This window comes from Scyliorhinus torazame, chromosome 1 (genome assembly GCF_047496885.1).
Source record: "Scyliorhinus torazame isolate Kashiwa2021f chromosome 1, sScyTor2.1, whole genome shotgun sequence".
Classification (NCBI taxonomy): Eukaryota; Metazoa; Chordata; class Chondrichthyes; order Carcharhiniformes; family Scyliorhinidae; genus Scyliorhinus; species Scyliorhinus torazame.
The window spans coordinates 195,947,286-195,960,086 of record NC_092707.1 but is presented as its reverse complement, the minus strand read 5'-3'; the positions used below and the strand labels follow the sequence as shown (position 1 = coordinate 195,960,086).

At 46.1% G+C, this 12,801-nt stretch overlaps 1 long non-coding RNA gene across 2 annotated transcripts in view; it reads right to left on the bottom strand.

Annotated features, from left to right (window-relative positions):
* LOC140429994 (uncharacterized) overlaps positions 1–5,520 on the bottom strand; it is a 33,238-nt gene extending 27,718 nt beyond the window's left edge. Inside the window, exon 1 of one of the 2 annotated variants that reach the window (XR_011949260.1) lies at positions 5,115–5,520. This is a non-coding gene — a long non-coding RNA (uncharacterized lncRNA). The remainder of the gene's footprint in view (positions 1–5,114) is intronic. The other variant, XR_011949264.1, reaches the window with a different exon arrangement.
* Positions 5,521–12,801: the final 7,281 nt, after the last annotated feature.

Sequence of the window (12,801 nt, the reverse complement as noted above, 5' to 3'; positions counted from 1 at the left end):
GCGAGGTGAACACAACAGAAATCGGGAAAACTGGTGCCTATACTCACCACGAGGCAAAGGTAGGCTTGCAGTAGAGGCAAACAACAGTTTTGATTGACAGACTCCACGATGGAAGCAATGCAAGACTCCAGAGCGCAGTCCTTGCATGAACAAGACCATGAGGTTTAGCAACCTTATCTGAGCAGCAGCAGACGATGCAAGTCTGCCACGCTCAAGTGCACAACAAGACGACTATGAAAGTCTACCAAGCTCACGTGAACAACAAAAAGACTATGACAGTCTACCCAGATTATTTGAGCCACCAGAAGAAGACTCTGACAGTCTACCCAGCTCATCTAACCGACAAGAAGGCATTGAAGGTCTACCCACTGTGTGTGCGACAAGTGACAAAGGCTTCACAATTCGCATACAAGATGTGCGACATCTCAGCGAGACTGACAGATCTCAGCTAATATTTACAGAGCCACTCGACAATCAAAGTGAGGCTACTAGTGACTCCAGTGACACCACGTTAATTCAAACTTCATCTACTCGAGCCTCTCCACACGAACCTGGAATGACTCCAGATGGGGAGCATCAAGAAACCAAAGGTGATTCAGGTGAACCAGAAAGGGTTCCAGATGGGGAGCATTGACAAGCCAAAGATGATTCAAGTGAACCGGACATGACTCCCGACGGGCAGCGCCGAGGATCAGAGATGGCACGCTCAATGAAATAGCAGATGCCACGAACGACACTGACACAAGTAACTTTGTGAAGGACTTGAATTCTCCACTCGGTGTGGTCATTGAGCACAACAAACACAACAACAAAACCAACAACACAGACAACAACAAGAAGCGTACTAAAGGCACCAACGTCAACACCAAGTACGACAAAAACAACAACACTGGAACAACGACTGATACGACATGGTACAACTCTGCAAATGCAGGACAATGTAACAGCACAGCTCCTAACAATGGCAAGAGTACAGACATACCATGGCATGATAATGCATCTTACAAATTCACGTTTGCAACACTACAAACAAGCAAACCAGCTTTCAAGGCAGCTGACATACGGCATCAATACCGCAAACACAGACACCAGTCCAGGTCAGACAGAGAACATGACATCAAGAATCGCGACAGCAAGCATCGAAAAAAAAAAAGTCCACTTCAGCCAAAGAAGTGATTTGACCATTTGAACACCTCCTGATGACTTCTTGGTTATGTACACATCAGGACGGCGTTCACAAGGGAATGACAACATCAACATCGACACTTCCATAACAGCACATGAAAGCCACTTGACCATATAAATTCATGAACTTTGGACTCATAAATATTGTTTGGTATTGCAAAATCATCACTGTCATCATGACTTGTACATGTCATCACTTATCTACCTATTTTGTTCAATTTTCTTAAACCTAGTACAGAAAATATGTAACTCGAAAAAAGGGGGGATGTGGTGATATGCATCACTGTAAATACACAAGGGGTTAATGTAAATACACTACAAATAAGTAAACACTAGAGGGAGCACCGGAGACGTCATGATATGCAGACATACAGCTAATGAACTCATAGAATAGGACACGACTAATGGGCAGTCAAGACACCCAGAGGGGGCATTACCACAAGGGGGCATTACAAAACCCATATATAAAAGGACAGGGCACACATGCTCTGTCTCTTTCCACAGGCGACACTTAGCGAGAAGGACAGGGGCATTTCAGAAGCATCACACCCACCACGTGGCTTAGAGCAGACTGGTTAGTTAGACTGAGCTACTATAGCAAGATTAGCAGGAGAGTCAAACTCATAGGGAACTGTGCTAATGGTTCAATAAATTACATTGAACTTACTTCAAAGTCTGGAGTATATTTTGGTCAAAGCTGCATCGAGTTGCAGCCTGTGTTATCCCAGAGTACATAGCACATCAGGATCTACTCCCATTTGGAAGCAAATGGACGTATTAGTGAGAGGCCACACGGTTTTGTGAAGGGGAGGTCGTGTCTCACTAACTCGATAGAGTTTTTCGAGGCGGTCACAAAGATGATTGATGCAGGTAGGGCAGTGGATGTTGTCGAGATGGACTTCAGTAAGGCCTTTGACATGGTCCCTCATGGCAGAATGGTACAAAAGGTGAAGTCACACAGGATCAAGGGTGAGCTGGCAAGATGGATACAGAACTGGCTCAGTCATAGAAGGCAGAGAGTAGCAATGGAAGGGTGCTTTTCTGATTGGAGGGCTGTGATGAGTGGTGTTCCGCAGGGATCAGTGCTCTTCGTAGTATATATAAATGATTTGGAGGAAAATGTAACTGGTCTGATTAGTAAGTTTGCAGACGACACAAAGGTTGGTGGAATTGCGGATAGCGATGAGGACTGTCAGAGGGTACAACAGGATTTAGATCGTTTGGAGGCTTGGGTGGAGAGATGGCAGATGGAGTTTAATCCGGACACACTTTGTTCTTTGAATTGTGGGACGGCATGGGGAGCAATGGTATATTCTCAGGACCGGATTCACGGACACACAGACATCGGGGCGCGATTCTCCCCTACCCAGCGGGGCGGGGGGGGTTCCGGCATAATGGAGTGGCGGGGACCACTCCGGCCTCGGGCCATCCCAAAGGTGCGGAGGAGGGGCCAAGCCCTCACGTTGAGGGGCTAGGCCCGCGCCGGAGTGGTTTCCGCTTCGCCGGCTGGCGGGAAAGGCATTTGGCGACACGCCAGCCGGCGCCGAAAGGTCTTCGCCGGGCGACGCATGCACGGGAGCGTCAGCGGCCGCTCACAGCATCCCCGCGCATGCGCAGGGGAGGGGTCTCTTCCGCCTCCGCCATAGTGAAGACCATGGCGAAGGCGGAAGAAAAAGAGTGCCCCCACGGCACAGGCCCGCCCGCGGATTGGTGGGCCCCAATCGTGGGCCAGGCCACCGTGGGGGCATCACCCGGGGCCAGATCGCCCCCCGCCCCCCCCCCCCCCCCCCAGGAACCCGGAGCCTGCCCGCGCCGCCTTGTCCCGCCGTTCAAAAGGAGGTTTAATCCATGCCGGTGGGCGAGGGTTGACAGCGGCGGGACTTCGGCCCATCGCGGGCCGGAGAATTGCCGGGGGTGGGCCCGCCGACCGGCACGATTCCCGCCAAACGGCGCGGCGCGATTCCCGCCCCCGCCGAATCTCTGGTGGCGGAGAATTCGGGACACAGCGGGGGCGGGATTCACGCCAGCCCCCAGTGATTCTCCGACCCGGTGGGGGTTCGGAGAATCGCGACGTGGGTGTAGCACTGCCACCAACATGAAGGTTTAACAAAAGTTTACAACAGCAACTGAGTAAGATGAGTGACAGTCGGGTAAGTCTTGGTTGCGTTGAAGTGAGTGGGGTCTAGGATGCAGGACTGTGCATGTCGAGAAGCTAAATGGGCTGTGGGGACGGCGATTTCATTGTCGACTGACTCTGCACGGGCCAGTGATCAGGAGAAAAGTCGAAATATACTCAGACATAAAGCGGAAACATTTTCCAGTTGTTTATTCAGCATGGGCAGCACAGTGGTTAGCACAGTTGCTTCACAGAGCCTGGGTCCCAGGTTCGATTCCCGGCTTGGGTCACTGTCTGTGCAAAGTTTGCACGTTCTCCCCGTGTCTGCGTGGGTTTCCTCCGGGTGTTCCGGTTTCCTCCCATAAGTCCCGAAAGATGTGCACGTTAGGTGGATTGGCCGTGCTCAATTGCCCGTAGTGTCCAAAAAAAAAGGTTAGGTGGGGGTTACTGGGTTACGGGGATAGGTTGGAAGTGTGGACTTAAATGGGGTGCTCTATCCAAGGGCCGGTGCAGACCCGATGGGCCAAATGGCCTCATCCTGCACTGTAAATTCTATGATTCAAAGGATTACTTGTGCCATACTTTCCAAAGTAGTCAGACCCTCGGAGCTGGAATCTAAAAATGGCAGGAAAAACAGGTGTCATGGATCCATTTGATGAAGATTAGGAAATATGGAATTCATATGAAGAAAGATTCCAATTGTTTTACTAGCTGATCAGACACTGGAGGATCTAAAGGTCACACCATTTCTCAGCTCTATTTGCCGCAAAAGGATTTTGCTGCTACAGAATCTTGTTCACCCAGCAAAACCAGGAGAAAAAGTCAGTGAATTTTTGAAAATCTTAGAGAGATATTTCTCTCCGAAGCAATTATTGATCGCAGAAAGGTTTCAATTCCACCATCATAGACAGGAAGAAGGGGAAACTATTTTACAGTTTAAAATGTCTTTAAGAAGATTAACTAGATATTGTGAATTTGGTGCAACACTTGATGATAATCTTCAAGACAGACTGGTTTGGGGATTATGCAGTGAAGCTGTACAGAGGGAGCTGCTTACTTTCTGTGATTTAACTTGAAAAGCTGCTGAGGAAGTTGCCACATATATGAAACTTGTAACGATAAAAATTTTGCTACCAGGGGTTTGAGCGAAAAACCAAAAAATGGGTACTTCAAGGGCAGGGCTACAAAGGTGCAACCATTGTACACAGGTTGGACACTCACTGTGAGAAGGCCGTACACAGAAGAGGTTGTATGGTTAAAAGGATGCATTATGGTGAAAGTAGAAGCAAATGGGCAAATGGTGAAGTTGCCTCTTCGCTTTATCCACGGAAGTTTTCCTGTTCAATTTGACAGAGAACAGTTGACTAAGATTCCACTTAACTGGGAAACAACCAATCAATTAGTGGATTCAAAGAGCAACTTACAACAGCTTCTGAAGCAGTATAAGAACATGTTTGAAGTTTCACTCGGCTCTATGGCTGGAGTGGAGTTACACTTAAATCAAGCCAGACAGCACACCCAAATGTCTCAAAACTGGAACCGTACCATACGCCATCAAGCCCAAAGTTGAAGGCTCGCAAGGACGGGGGTCATTCGTGACACCAATCATTCCTGTATTAAAACAGGATGGCTCAGTAGAAGTTGTGGAGATTTTAAAACAACTGTATATCCAGTTTTGTGTGTAGATCATTATCCATTGCCACTGATTGAAGACTTGTTTGCTGGACTTTGTGGACGATAGTAATTCAGTAAAATTGATCTTTAACAGGCAGACCTGCAGTTGAAAATGATTGCTGAATCACAGCCCACTCACCATCGCAACACACGAAGCTCTGCTTCGTTACAGAAGACTTCCTTTTGAATCACATCTGTGTCTGCTCTTTTTCAAAGATCCTTGGATCAAATTCTAAGTGGGTTGACTGGAATGCACTGTTGTTTAGATTACATACTCACCGGCGGTGCTAGTGAACAGGGACATTTGAAGAATTCAGGCTACCCTAAAGAATTGACAAAGCCACATTCTTAGAGTTAAGAAGGTATAGCGCACAAAGACTCCGTGAGACGAATAGAGTGACGTCGATGAGGCTTTATTAAGCGTGTCTGTTCCCCCGCAGCTCGATAGTAGAATGGCCTGCGGGGGAGGACTCCAGCTTCTTATACTCCGCCTTCAGGGCGGAGCTAGAGGTCAACGGCCAACCAGGACCCGGGATCTGTCAGCCAATGACATTAGGGCTTCCAGTCCCACATGACCCCTAATACATACTACCACAGAAGGAAAAGTGGGACTTTTCCAAGTCATCCATTGTTCACAGCGTCGACAAAGACGGTTTACACAAAGAAACAAAGAAAATGTCAGCAATCTTAGAAGCAACACGTCCTCAAAATGTAGCACAATTCATGGGCGGGATTCTCCGACCCCACGCCGGGTCGGAGAATCGGCGGGGGCTGGCGTGAATCCCGCCCCCGCCGTGTCCCGAAGTCTTCGCCACCAGAGATTCGGTGGGGGAGGGCATCACGCCGCGCCGGTCAGTGGGCCCACCCCTGCCGATTCTCCGGCCCGCGATGGGTCGAAGTCCCGCTGCTGGAATGCCTGTCCCGCCAGCGTGGATTAAACCACCTTTTGAACGGCGGCGGGACAAGGCGGCGCTGGCAGTCTCCGGGGACCTGGGGGGGGGCGCGGGGCGATCTGGCCCCACGGGGTTCCCCCACGGTGGCCTGGCCCGTGATCGGGGCCCACCAATCCGCGGGCCAGCCTGTGTCGTGGGGGCACTCTTTTTCTTCCGCCTTCACCATGGTCTTCGCTATGGCGGAGGCGGAAGAGAACCCCCCCTGCGCATGCGCGGGGATGACGTCAGCAGCAGCTGACGCTCCTGCGCATGTGTCGCCCGGCGAAGACCTTTCTGTCCCGGCTGGCGTGGCACCAAAGGCCTTTCCCACCAGCCGGCGGAGCGCAAACTACTCCGGCGCAGGCCTAGCCCCTCAAGGTGAGGGCTTGGCCCCTAAAGGTGCGGAGACTTCCGCACCTTTGGGGCGGCCCGATGCCGGAATGGTTCCCGCCACTCCATTATGCCAGAACCCCCCGCCCCGCCGGGTAGGGGAGAATCCCGCCCAAGGTCTTTTTTAGGATTGATTAACTATTATGGTAAATTTGTGCCCAATTTAGCAACACGATTGAAGCCTTTACACATGTTGCTATGAGTCAAAAAGACACGGCACTGGTCAGAAGAATGTGAAAGTGCAAACAATGAAGTAAATGAGGCTTTACTGATGTCAGAGCTGTTGGTTCATTATATTTCAAAATGAAATTGCAATTACCTTGCGATGCCTCGATGCCCGATGGGGTTGGTGCAGGTGTCTCGCACATTATGCGTGGGTAAATGTGGGGATATCCACTTTGGCAGCAAAAATAAGAAGGCAGATTATTATTTGAATGGGTGCAAATTGAGAGAGGTGAGACAGCGAGACCTTGGTGTCCTCATGCATCAGTCGCTGAAAGTAAAGGCACAGTTAAAGCAGGCAGTAAAGAAGGAAAATGGTATGTTGGCCTTCATAGCAAGACGATTTGAGTACAGGAATAGAGATGTTTTACTATAATTGCATAGGGCATTGTTGAGGCCACACCTGGAGTATTGTGTGCAGTTTTGGTGTCCTTATCTGAGGAAGGATGTTCTTGCTGAGGGAGTGCAGCAAAAGTTTCCCAGGCTGATTCCTGGGATGGCGGGACCGTCATATGAGGAGAGACTAAGTCAGTTAGGATTATATTTGTTGCAGTTTGGAAGAGTGAGAGGGGATCTCATAGAAACTTTAAAAATTCTAACAGGATTAGACTAGGTAGATTCCGAAAGAATGTTCCCAATGGTGGGGGAGTCCAGAACTAGGGGTCAGAGTTTGATCATAAAGGGTAGACCTTTTAGGACTGAGGTGAGGTGAAATTTCTTCACGCTGAGAGTGATGAATCTGTGAAATTCACTACCACACAAAGGCCAAAACGCTGTGTAATTTCAAGAAGCAATTAGATATTGCTCTTAGGGCTAAAGGGATCAAGGGATATTGGGGAAAGGCAGGATCAAGATATTGAACTTGATGATCAGCAGTCATGATCATAATGATTGTCGGAGCGGGTCCGAAGGGCTGAATGGCCTCCTCCTGCTTCTATTTTCTATGTATGCCCTCAGGGGAAGAACGACCAATAGTATTTGCTTCACGCATTCTGACTAGCGCAGAAGTGAATTCTGTTCAGCCAGGAAAACAAGATATGAGCATCATTTCCGGTGTAAGAAGATTCACCCGTTTATGGTGCCTTTTTACCTTTTTGGCAGATCATTGATCCTTGAGTAGAATTTTGGGGCTGTAGAAAAGTATACCTTCTTTGACAGCTAGTAGATTGCAAAGATGGTCATGATGGTGCCAACACATACTTACAATATCCAATATTACAAGTCAGAGCAGTTTGCAAATGCCAATGCTTTATCACGATTGCTGTTACACGTCAAGGATGACCCAAATAGAATTTTGTCAATGTTTTATATTTCTCGCTCATGGATGGTACACCTGTGACTTGGTCTCAAGTTCAACAATACACAAGAGTTGACCCAGTGATGGGGAAGGAGATGGACTTGATTGAAAAAGTAACGCTGTCAGGCGTTCATAGGAAAATTGCAGATCGGAAGCCCTACATCACACAAACACTTTGAGTTGACAGTACAGAATGGAGTTCTTTTGTGGGGAATCCAAGTGATTGTTCCTCCATGCTTAGATTGTAGAGTCCTTGACTAACTGCATGAAGGACACCTTGGTGGGGTAAGGATGATGAAATTGGCACACAATTATTTTTGATGGTAAGAATTGGACACTCAAATTGAAGAGAAATTTGGGCAATGAGAATCTTGTGCAAAACTAAGGAACACTCCACCATTACAACCATTACACCCATGGGAATGGCTGACTTGTCTATGGCTAAGAATGAACATTGATTATGCTGTTCCACTGTTAGCTCACTGAGCTAAATCGCTGGCCTTTGAAGCAGACCAAGGCAGGTCAGCAGCACGGTTCAATTCCTGTACCAGGTGGCGACTAGGGGCTTTTCACAGTAACTTCATTGAAGCCTACTTGTGACAATAAGTGGTTTTCTTTCTTAATTTAAGAAAAATAACTTTGGAGTACCCAATTCTTTTTTCCAATTAAGGGGCAATAAAGGGTGGCCAATCCACCGACCCTGCACATCTTTTGGGTTGTGAGGGTGAGACCCACACAGACACGGGGAGAAAGTACAAACTCCACACAGACAGTGACCCGGGGCCGGGATCAAACCCGGGTCCTCGGTGCCGTGAGGCAGCAGTGCTAACATTCTCTTAATGATTTTGGACATGAACTCGAAATGGCCAGAAGTTGCGATAATTAAGTCAATGATGACTGAACAAATCTTTGAGAAACTAGACAAAATATTTGCAAGGTTTGGAACACCAAAGCAGATTGTTAGTGATAATGGTATGCATTGTACTTCAAAGGAGTTTGAGGAGTACTTAAAAGGGAATGGTATACACCATATCTAGTCAGCTCCATATCATCCAGCCATGAATAGATTGGCTGAATATTTTGTGCTATCATTAATGCATTCTATCAAAGCATCGAAGGACCAGGGGACATTATTAAGAAGAGTAAACTAGTTTCTAATATCTTATCAGAATACTGTCCATGCTGTCATGCAAAGTTCCCTGGCAATGCCAGGAAGAGGAAACTACAGACACAGTTAGATTTGTTAACGTTACCAGATACTTCAGAGATTGTCAAATGACAACACCAAGCCCCAAATTTATAGGCAGGAGAAAATCTCTAAAAGAGAGGGACAGGATTCTCCGTCCAGCTGCATCAGTTTTCTGCAACAACAACAATTAACATTTATTTAACAGATCCCATAGATGTTCATACTTCTCGGTTATTTGTGCATCTGTAGCCCCAGGTTCCTTTGCTTCTCGACTCCATTTAGAGATTTATTTTCCAAGGGTTTGTGGGTCTCTTTATTGTTCTTGCCAACTGGATCATACCACACTTATTTACATTGAAGTTAATTTGCGTTTATAGGCTGATTCTGCATGAAATCTCATCTGAAAGAAATGTACATATCGTAAATGGTTTGGAATCCGTAAATCTGGGAAATTGATTTTCAGTAAAACAATAAGAGTGGAACAAAGAGCCACGGGTTTCAACTAGAAAAGGGGACATTTAGGAATAATTTCAGAAAGTTATTCACAAACAGGAAGAATCAACAAAATGAATGGACTCCAGGGTAGAGCAACTTAATGAAAATATTTTGGAACTATTAAGAATCAATTGAATGTTGAATGGCGGGGGGGGGGGGGGGGGGGGTGAAGGGCTCCACAGTTATTCTGAATGAATGAACAGGAACAGGCTAAATGGTCTTCCTCATTCAGAATGATCTTGGGATCAGAAATTCCTTTGTAGGAAAAGATTATCGAACCTGTTCCTTCACAATCCAAACAATGTACATCGGACGTGGAATTTAAAGTGCAGAAGGGGGCCATTTGGCCCATCGAGTCTGCACCGACCCTTGGAAAGACCAGCCCGCTTAAGCCAAGGCTTCCACCCTATCCCCGTAACCCAGTAACTCCTCCTAACCTTTTTTTATTGTCACCAAGGGCAATTTAGCATGGCCAATCCACCTAACCTGCACTGTGGGACTGTGGGAGGAAACCCGCGCAGACATGGTAGGAAAGTGCAGACTCCGCACAGAAAGTGACCCAAGCCGGAAATCGAGCCTGTGACCCTGGAGCTGTGAAGCAACTGTGCTAGCCATTGTGCCGCCCATACATGGCCAGATATCATTAAAAACATTGACCAATCTCTGGTATCCCACCGACTTGCTGTTCTTCATTTGTGTCAGGTGGTCAGGCCAGTTGATTGTTCAGCAAAACATAATTAACTCAAGCTTTCCTCATCCAAAATCTAGAAACTCTCCGTATCAAGCAGGACAGTCCAGACAAGTAATCAACAGCTGGGGCCTCGACTGATAATTTTCTTCCATAGCTCAAAAGCATTGAAGCCAATACAATCATCCTATCATGAGCCTGATCAAAGGTGAACTAATGGTGCATAGCCTCGGAACCATACCTGTGGCTACTGGGACCAATGACGTTGTATGTTGTAAATTAATAATCTTTTTGGCAAGTTGTTGCAGATTTACCATTTGCAATTTGATCGACATTAATTCCCAGAATAAAATGTGCTCAACATTCTTTTTTTTAAAACTGAGAACAAGCCTCAGGATACAATGCAATTTTAAGGTACTTTTGCACTTTTCTTCCCGAACCAGTTGTGTCCCTTTGCTCTATGATGCACAGCCAGTACAAATAAATTATTCATTCTATCTTATAAATTACTCCTATCAGTTCAGAGGTAGTACATCTTGTTGTGCCCTTTTGAACCTTTTTGCTTTAATGGGCAACTACCTCAGAAGCTCATCAATCTTAGTTGCTTCTTTTTTCATTTTCTCCCTGTATCATTTGACAAATTTGCTGAAAATCTGAGTAAGAACATGGGAATGTCTAGTAGAATTGACAATTATTCGGAAGCAATGAGAATAATATATACATGCTGTCAAAACCATTTAATCACATAATCAGTGCATATTGTTCAAAGAATCTTGCTTACCATAGCAATAGAAGTGAAAAGGTCCTCCCCTGCCAGCCCCCCACCCCCCCTCCCCCCCACCATCCAAAAATAAGAATTGGTAGAACAACCAAAGGGATGTTGACCCCATCTGCTGGGTAAAACTAAGACACTTATTAGGTTGCATGACTGGATTGTTTCTTCCCTATCTGAGGGACAAGAAACATGAGAGATGAAGGACAAGAAAGAAAGTCAATCCTGTTTTGTTATGCTCTTGACGTAGCATAAGCTGCTTCCTTGATGTGCACTCTGACAAAGGAAGGTTCAGACTTGGAGATAGCTTTAACACATTTATTAAACTATTAACAATTCTCCTACTTGGATTCGACTCTCCTGTTAATCCTGTTCTAGCTACTCAGACTAACTAACCAGTCTTCTACAATCCATGTGGTGGGTGTGATGTGTTTCAATCAACCCTGTCTGTACTCACTAAGTGTCTCCACTGGAAAGAGACTGAGCATGCGTGCTGTGTCCTTTTATATGGGTTGGTGTAATGCCCTCCTGTGGTAGTGTCACGTCTGGATGTGTCTTGAATGCTCATTGGTCGTGTCCTATCTTACTGACCTATTGGTTGAATGTCTGTGTGTCATGATGTCTCTGGTGCTCCCTCTAGTGTCTAGTTAGGTGTAGTGTGTTCACATTAACCCCTTGTGTATTTACAGTGATGCATATCACCACAAATCCCAGCTCAATGATCAATAGTGGAGGAAACCAAATTAACAGAGATCAAAACTGGAGATAATGGCTTAAATTTTCTGATTAGATTCATCCTGTAACTTATGTGGCTTCACTCAGAGGAGCAGACAGGAACCCTGCTATGGGATTACTACCCACTTTATGTCATGGTTAAACTTTCCTGAAACAGTTCAGACATTAGAAGGGTTTAAAATTGATAAGGAAGAGGCTTTGGATAGGCTGTCTGTACTTAAATTTGACAAGGCACGAGGACCGAATATGATGCATCTAAGGATACTGAGGGAAGTGAGAATGGAATTTGCAGAGGACTGGACAGAATTTTGCACTGTTGTTTAGACTCGGGGTGGTGCCAGAGGACTGAAGATTTACAAATGTTTTCCCTTTTTCAAAAAAGGCTGCTAAGACAAACCCAACAACTTACAGGCCAGTCAGTTTAATTTTAGCGATAGGGAAACTTCCAGAAACAATTATTTTATTTTATTTTTTAAAATTTAGATTACCCAATTATTTTTTCCAATTAAGGGGCAATTTAGTGTGGCCAATCTACCTATTCTGCACATTTTTGGGTTGTGGGTGCGAAACCCACGCAGACACAGGGAGAATGTGCAAACTCCACATGGACAGTGACCCAGAGCTGGGATCGAACCTGGGACCTCAGCACCGTGAGGCAGCTGTGCTAACTACTAGGCCACCATGCTGCCCCGGAAACAATAATTAGAGACAAAATTAGAAGTCACAAGGCCAAGTGCAGGTTAATTAAGGAAAATCAGGAGGGATTTATTGAGGGAAAATCGTGTTTAACTAACTTTAATGAATTTTATGAAGAGGTAACAGAGAAAGTTGACGAGTGTAATGTTGTTCTTTGGTATACATGGACTTCCAAAAGACATTTGATACCATGCCACACAACTGACTTGTAAGCAAAGTTACAGCTTGTGGAATAAAAGGGACAGTAACAACATGGATAGAGAATTGGTTGAGTGACAGGAAACAGTGATTAATGGTTAATGGTTGTTTTTCCTGATGGAGGATGGTTTGTTGTGGAGTTCCCCAGGTTTCAGCGTTGGGGCCCTTACATTTCCTGACATATATTGATGACCTGGACCATGTTGTCCAGG